At 54.4% G+C, this 5,815-nt stretch overlaps 1 pseudogene; it reads right to left on the reverse strand.

Moving 5' to 3' along the window:
* Positions 1-2,647: 2,647 nt before the first annotated feature.
* On the reverse strand, positions 2,648-5,560 carry LOC114692989 (annotated as a pseudogene).
* Between the last annotated feature and the right edge of the window lie 255 nt (positions 5,561-5,815).

Here is a 5,815-nt window from a genome sequence, read left to right on the forward strand (position 1 = left end):
CAAGCTGGTATAGCCATTACAGAAATCAATGTGGCATTCCTCAAAATACTAGGACTAGGTCTAATGTATAACCCAGCTGTTCCTCTCTTGGGCATACACCCAAATAATTTCATATTCTACTATAAAGATACTTGCTGTTCATGTTCATTGCTGTTCTATTCACAATAGGCAGGGAATGGTAGTGTCCATAATACATGAATGGGTAATGAAGTGTATTTACACATGGAACATTATTCAGCTATTAAGAAAAATGAAATTATAAAACTCCCCAGAAAATGGAGGGGAGATGGAAACATTGTTGTGAGTGAGTAACTGAGACCCAGAAAGACACATGCCTCATGTTTTTCTCATTTGTGGATGTTAACTTTGACTCTTTAGATACATGTGTTTTATTTGGATTAGAGGTTAAGAAATTAGTAAGGGACCATGGCTGGGAACTTTCAAGGGAGGGAAGGTATAACATGATGGTATAAATGGTTGAAGGTATTAATGGAACTGTTTCACTTCTAAAACCATTGAAAGACCCCCGAAGGTAGTCTTCCTTCTGAGAACCCTCGCCCAGAGATCACACCGAGACCACAAGTCAGATGCAAACAGCAAGAGGCTTTATTCAGGAACACGGGTACCGGGGCGACAAAGTCACTCAAGAGGCTCAAGAGACTGGCGTGACCGGCTGGAGTGAGGGTTTTTATAGGGTTGGCAGCAGAAAGCACGAGAAGCATGTTTACAGGGTTCTGATTGGACGATTCAAATGAGGCAGGTTCAAACTCAGGACAGTTCGTGGTTTTTCCCCGAGCTCGACACGCCTGTGTCTCGGCTCCAAGTTGTTTTCTGACCTTTAGTACCTGTTCTGGGCCAGGTGGCGACCGCAGACACCCTTTGTTCCAGTGCTCATGTCCTCTAACTGAACTTTCCCTTACTTTTCAGGCCTTGCTCAAAATGACATTAGGCTAAGCAAGTATGCTGGGGTCTTTCATTCCCCATTTTTATCTCAGGGAATGGAATCCTCCATTCATGGGAAGAATAGGGATGTGGCTCCATTTCCACTGGTTGAGTCGTCGGTATTGTTGGGTCAATACCAGGTTGAACAATAGAAACGCGTTCCCTGATAAATTGGACAAGTCTGTTTAGGATACAGGGCCGAGGTCAGAAGGAGCAATAAATCAGAAGGGGTCCCATAAGGGTGGAGAGAGGGTGGTGAGCCAGGGGGACCTTCCGAACCATCTCTCAAACCATCCCTGCTGTTCTCAACGAGGTTTTGTCTTTGTTCTAATCTTTCTTAATTTGGCCATGCTATCTCTCACCACCCCAGTATGATCGCATAGAAGCACATTTCTTTAAGGGGCGGCACATAACCCCTCCTGCAGGAAGAGGAGTCTAATCCCCTCCGGTTCTGCAAAACTACCTCAGACAGGAGGTGAGTGACTTTTCAAGGCACTCACGGATTCCTCCAGTGCCTGGATATCGGCATGCATGGCAGCCTGGAGGTGTCTGAACTGGTTGGTTTCCATGAGGGCAGTGGTACCTGTGCTATTCCGGCGGCGACTCTCCATAGTTAATCCACCTAGTATCAGGGCCAGGGTTAGCAAGCTGGCTCTCTTTTTATGCGAGGGACCTTTTCATACCGGCATAGATATCTTCAGGTGTATGGTAGAAGACTATCTTGGGTACAGTTCTATGAGCACACAATAATCGGCGTGTTGGCTAGTATTGAGGGGGAGATGCATGGTGTAAGTCCAGTGCTACAGGCCTAGTAAGTCCCGTTGGGAGCCGAAGATAGTGGGTCTGTGGAGCAAGTGCCTGGGTGCGATTACACAGGTGTTGGTGGGTGTAGGGTACTGTCCCGACATAGTCCTTGTCTGACACCTCGGAGATTGTGAGCTTATGCTGAGGTGTCGAGGCACATCCTGACGGGGCGAAGAAGAATTGGTGAGCTTCCGACTTCGGCCACCCCCTCATAATAGGAGGTGTGGAGACTAGGCATAACCAGCACTCCTGAGTCCGATTTGGGTTGGTAACATTGAGGGCTGAGTAAGCGCCCTCTATAAGATTCAATAGCCGGTCTCCGTCCGTGGCGCCATGGAAGCAGTCAGGATCCAGTGGGCATCTGGGGAGTGGGCATAAATCTGGATGGAGGTTTTTGATCCGCAGGACGAGCTGGCCCACAGAGTTGGAGCGGACGGCGTCTACCTTGAGTTTGATGGTGAACCGTAACCCTCGATCGTAGTCATTCTCATATAGCCTGAGCCCCATGTTCGACCCTGCTGCAGCCTACATAGCCCTTACCTGGGCGGTGAAGGTTATCTTCAAGGGGAGTGAGAGTCCAGGGGTAAACTTGTCCTGCCTGAGTATGGGCGGAGGGCGGACTTGGGTTCGCAGAACCAACCGCCTGCGGCTCTGGTGAAGTTCTCTCAAGTTTAATCAGGTCCCAGCTGGAGCTGGGTTTCCACCATGCAGAACCGTGGTCTCACAGCCCCAGCTTGCGCAGAAGAAGTCCCCCTTCCCCCGCACCTCTGGCAGTGACCCGGTCTCTCCCATCCCCTGACACACATAAAATCATGTTGTGCCATAAGCACCTGGACAGAGGAGTGCGACATCCCGGGTTTGGACTGTGCGGAGTGGGTGGATGCGTTTTAGGTCCTCAGGTTTACGTCCTCGATTCCCAATCCCCCGAGCCAGCGCCAGGTGGAAAAGTCGGCGCGTAAGCGTGGGCCACCAGGTCCATAAGAGGAGGGGGAGGAAGAGGAGCCGCGGGCCACCTTATTTCAAAGCTTGGCACCTTGGAAGGTTCTGAGGACTGCCGCACATCTGTCCACTCCTGCATGGTGTTCTGCAGGGCCTGGGTCTTCTCTTTTCCACTTGGACATAGTCTACCTTCTCATCGATGTGACAGATGATGTGGATGGCTTGCGGTGAGGGCTCGGGGAGCCTGGCTGGAAGTCCAGGGCTAGGTAATCCACTGCCAGTACTCTTCTTTGGAGCTGGGCTGTTGGTGCCACTGGAACAGGGGATGAGGGACGTAGTTCTCCTCGCTGTCTCCCGAGTCTGTGCTGGTGGCAGCAGTACTGGAGGAGCTGGAGTTAGCGGTGTGGTTGACCTGGACACAAGACTTGGTGACAGGTGACTTGAAGGGGCTCATCGATGACAGTGTTGTTTCTCAGGTCCAGGGTGTTGGCTTTGCTTTCAATCAGGCTTGAGGTTGCGATTGACCGGGGTGGCGGATCTCACTTCCGGCTGGGACTCTATGGATAGGAAGGGCTGTGGATGGGTAGCCAAGCGGGTCAAAGTGATGGGGCCCTGGGCTTCATGGGGATGTAGACACTTTGGGAATTGTCCCTGTCGTTCATGCGCAGGGTAGAAGAACTGGGTTCATGGGCACATAGTTGTCATCAGAGCTGGCACTGTCTGATCGACCCACGATAGTCTTCCCTGGAGATTCAGCAGACCAACTGGCACTCTCTCCGCCTTGAGTTGGGTACTCATAGGTCTCACAGGAAGAAGCCGTGTGGAGTCGGCTGTTGTCCATTGCGGGAGGGTATTGCGTCTGGGGATAGTAGCAGCTACAGATCTACTATGTTCGCTGATTGGAGGTCTTTGCTGAGGGCTGCCCACCGAGGTGTTCTGCTGACTTGGCTTGGGGGGGCGGGGTGGGGGAGCTATGGCTGAGTCTCCAGGAGTGGCCATTGTCATGGCATTGTGGTTTTTGTCAGTGTGAATGTTCTAGGGATCTGGTAGGCTGAGAGAGGGTGGTTGGAACATCCATATTGTCACTAGGAGGTCTCCAAACTCCCGGCACAGGGTGTTGCTGGGTGTCTTGAAGGCATACACATCCTCAGTATCTGTCTCGGACCCTGTGAGGCTGCCCTTGGTGTGGCCATGTGAAGCCAGCTACGGGGGAGGTCGTAAGTACTGTTTTGAATTCTGTATTGTGTCGGCTTGGCTTGGGAGGCTATAAAGCCATGGACTCGACCGCTGACTCCATTGACACAGTGTCCATTGCCTGGCAAGTTTTTGCATGGCTGTATCACTCTTCTGCCGGGTGCCCTGAGAGAAGCTGCACTCCTCGCATTTTCTGTCCTTCGGCTTATGCACTGGTGCAAGTAGAGATACTCCTGAGGTGCACTGGTGGACAAGGCAGGCTGGATGTGGCCTGACACAGGGGGCTCAAATGTGAACAGAGTGGGCTGGCTAGAGTGTGAAGGGGCGGAGGACTTCTTTTCTCGGAGCAGGTGCTGAGTGGAGCCACTGAACTCAGCTGGAGAAGAGCGGGAACCATGACTGGCTGAAGAAAGGTTTCTCAGGGAGTCTGTGCTCTCCTCAGCCTGATTGAAGCCGCAGATCTGGCAGATGCTCTGGACCCCTTATTCATGTCGGCTCTGTCTCAGCCACCAGGTAAAAAGTACGCTCACTGGTCTTGATATCGAACACAAACTGTCCTGCAGCTCTTCTTGTTGAAGGTCAGGCCTGCATCCACCTGCTCACACAAGTTCAGGTTGATGATCCGCAGGGGTTTCTTGGAGTGCTCGTTCTTGTATATTCCAGACATTGGGTCGCCACTCATCCGGCCGCTCCGCAGTATAAACCAGCGTTTCTTCCAGGCATAGCGCCCTCAACTTCTTCTCGGGAGGCGATTTCCTCAGCCAGCCGGCGCACACCACGTCGTCGCCGCGCCGCCGCTCATGTCGCTGGCTGACTGGAGCCCGCTGCCGGCTTGCGCGGACAAGGGCGCGGCGCGGGCTGCTGGGTCAGCCGGCTGCCGGTGCGCAGCTTGCGGGGCCGCGGCGGCACCGCAGCAGGGGCCGCGCGCTCGGAAAACCACGGCCGGTGGGCGGACCAGTGGGGAAAGACCGGCGCAGCCCCGACCTCCGCCTGCGCGGAGACGCGGACAGCCGGGGAGAGCGGGAGCGAGGAGGGAGGCCCCCCAGTGCCGCCCCGGACTCCGCGGCCGCAGCGCAGCCGCAGGGACGGGAGGAGGCGCGGGGCGCCGGCGCCCACGCACCGCAGAGCGGCGGAACGCGGAAAGAGGAAAGACACGCTGGTGGAGGGGTTGGAGGAACAGGGAGCGGGAAATCCGCCGATCCGGCTTCTATGACTGTTTCTAGGAGGAGAATGGTTAAACAGAAAACAAAAAAACGACCGACAAACACAAATGAGACTAACCACGCTGCGCGGCTTCAGTTCCAAACCGAAAGCAACCAGAAAACCGTGCCCAGAGGGGACTTCAGAAACGTGCCCCAGAGGGGACTTGAGACGTGCCCAGAGGGGAGTTGAGACGGCCCCAGAGGGACTTCAGACCGTGCCCCAGAGGGGATTTAAACCGTGCCCCAGAGGGGACTTGAGACGTGCCCCAGAGGGGACCGTGCCCCGAGGGGAGAACGTGCCCAGAGGGCTGCCCAGAGGGGACTTTAGACCGTGCCCCAGAGGGGACTTGAGACCCAGTTAGACCCCCAGAGGGGACTTGAGACCGTGCCCCAGAGGGACTTTAAACGTGCCCAGAGGGGACTTGAGACACCCGTGGAACGTCTTCCAGGTTTCGGTGGGCGAAGTCCGAGCTCGTCATCTCCTTCATCCCCCACCGACTCAGACCTGACTTAAGAAACGAAAGAAGTAAACAGACTGAGACAATACAGACAGACAGTGGTCGCCAACTTACCTCCTGACAGTGGGTCGGTGGTCCGAGGCGGGGGGGGTCTCCGATCCCGGACGAGCCCCAAATGAAAGACCCCGAAGGTAGTCTTCCTTCTGGAGAGACCCTCGCCCAGAGATCAAACTGAGACCACAAGTCAGATGCAACAGCAAGAGGCTTTATTCAGGA

Source organism: Peromyscus leucopus, unplaced genomic scaffold, assembly GCF_004664715.2.
Source record: "Peromyscus leucopus breed LL Stock unplaced genomic scaffold, UCI_PerLeu_2.1 scaffold_217, whole genome shotgun sequence".
NCBI classification, from domain to species: Eukaryota; Metazoa; Chordata; class Mammalia; order Rodentia; family Cricetidae; genus Peromyscus; species Peromyscus leucopus.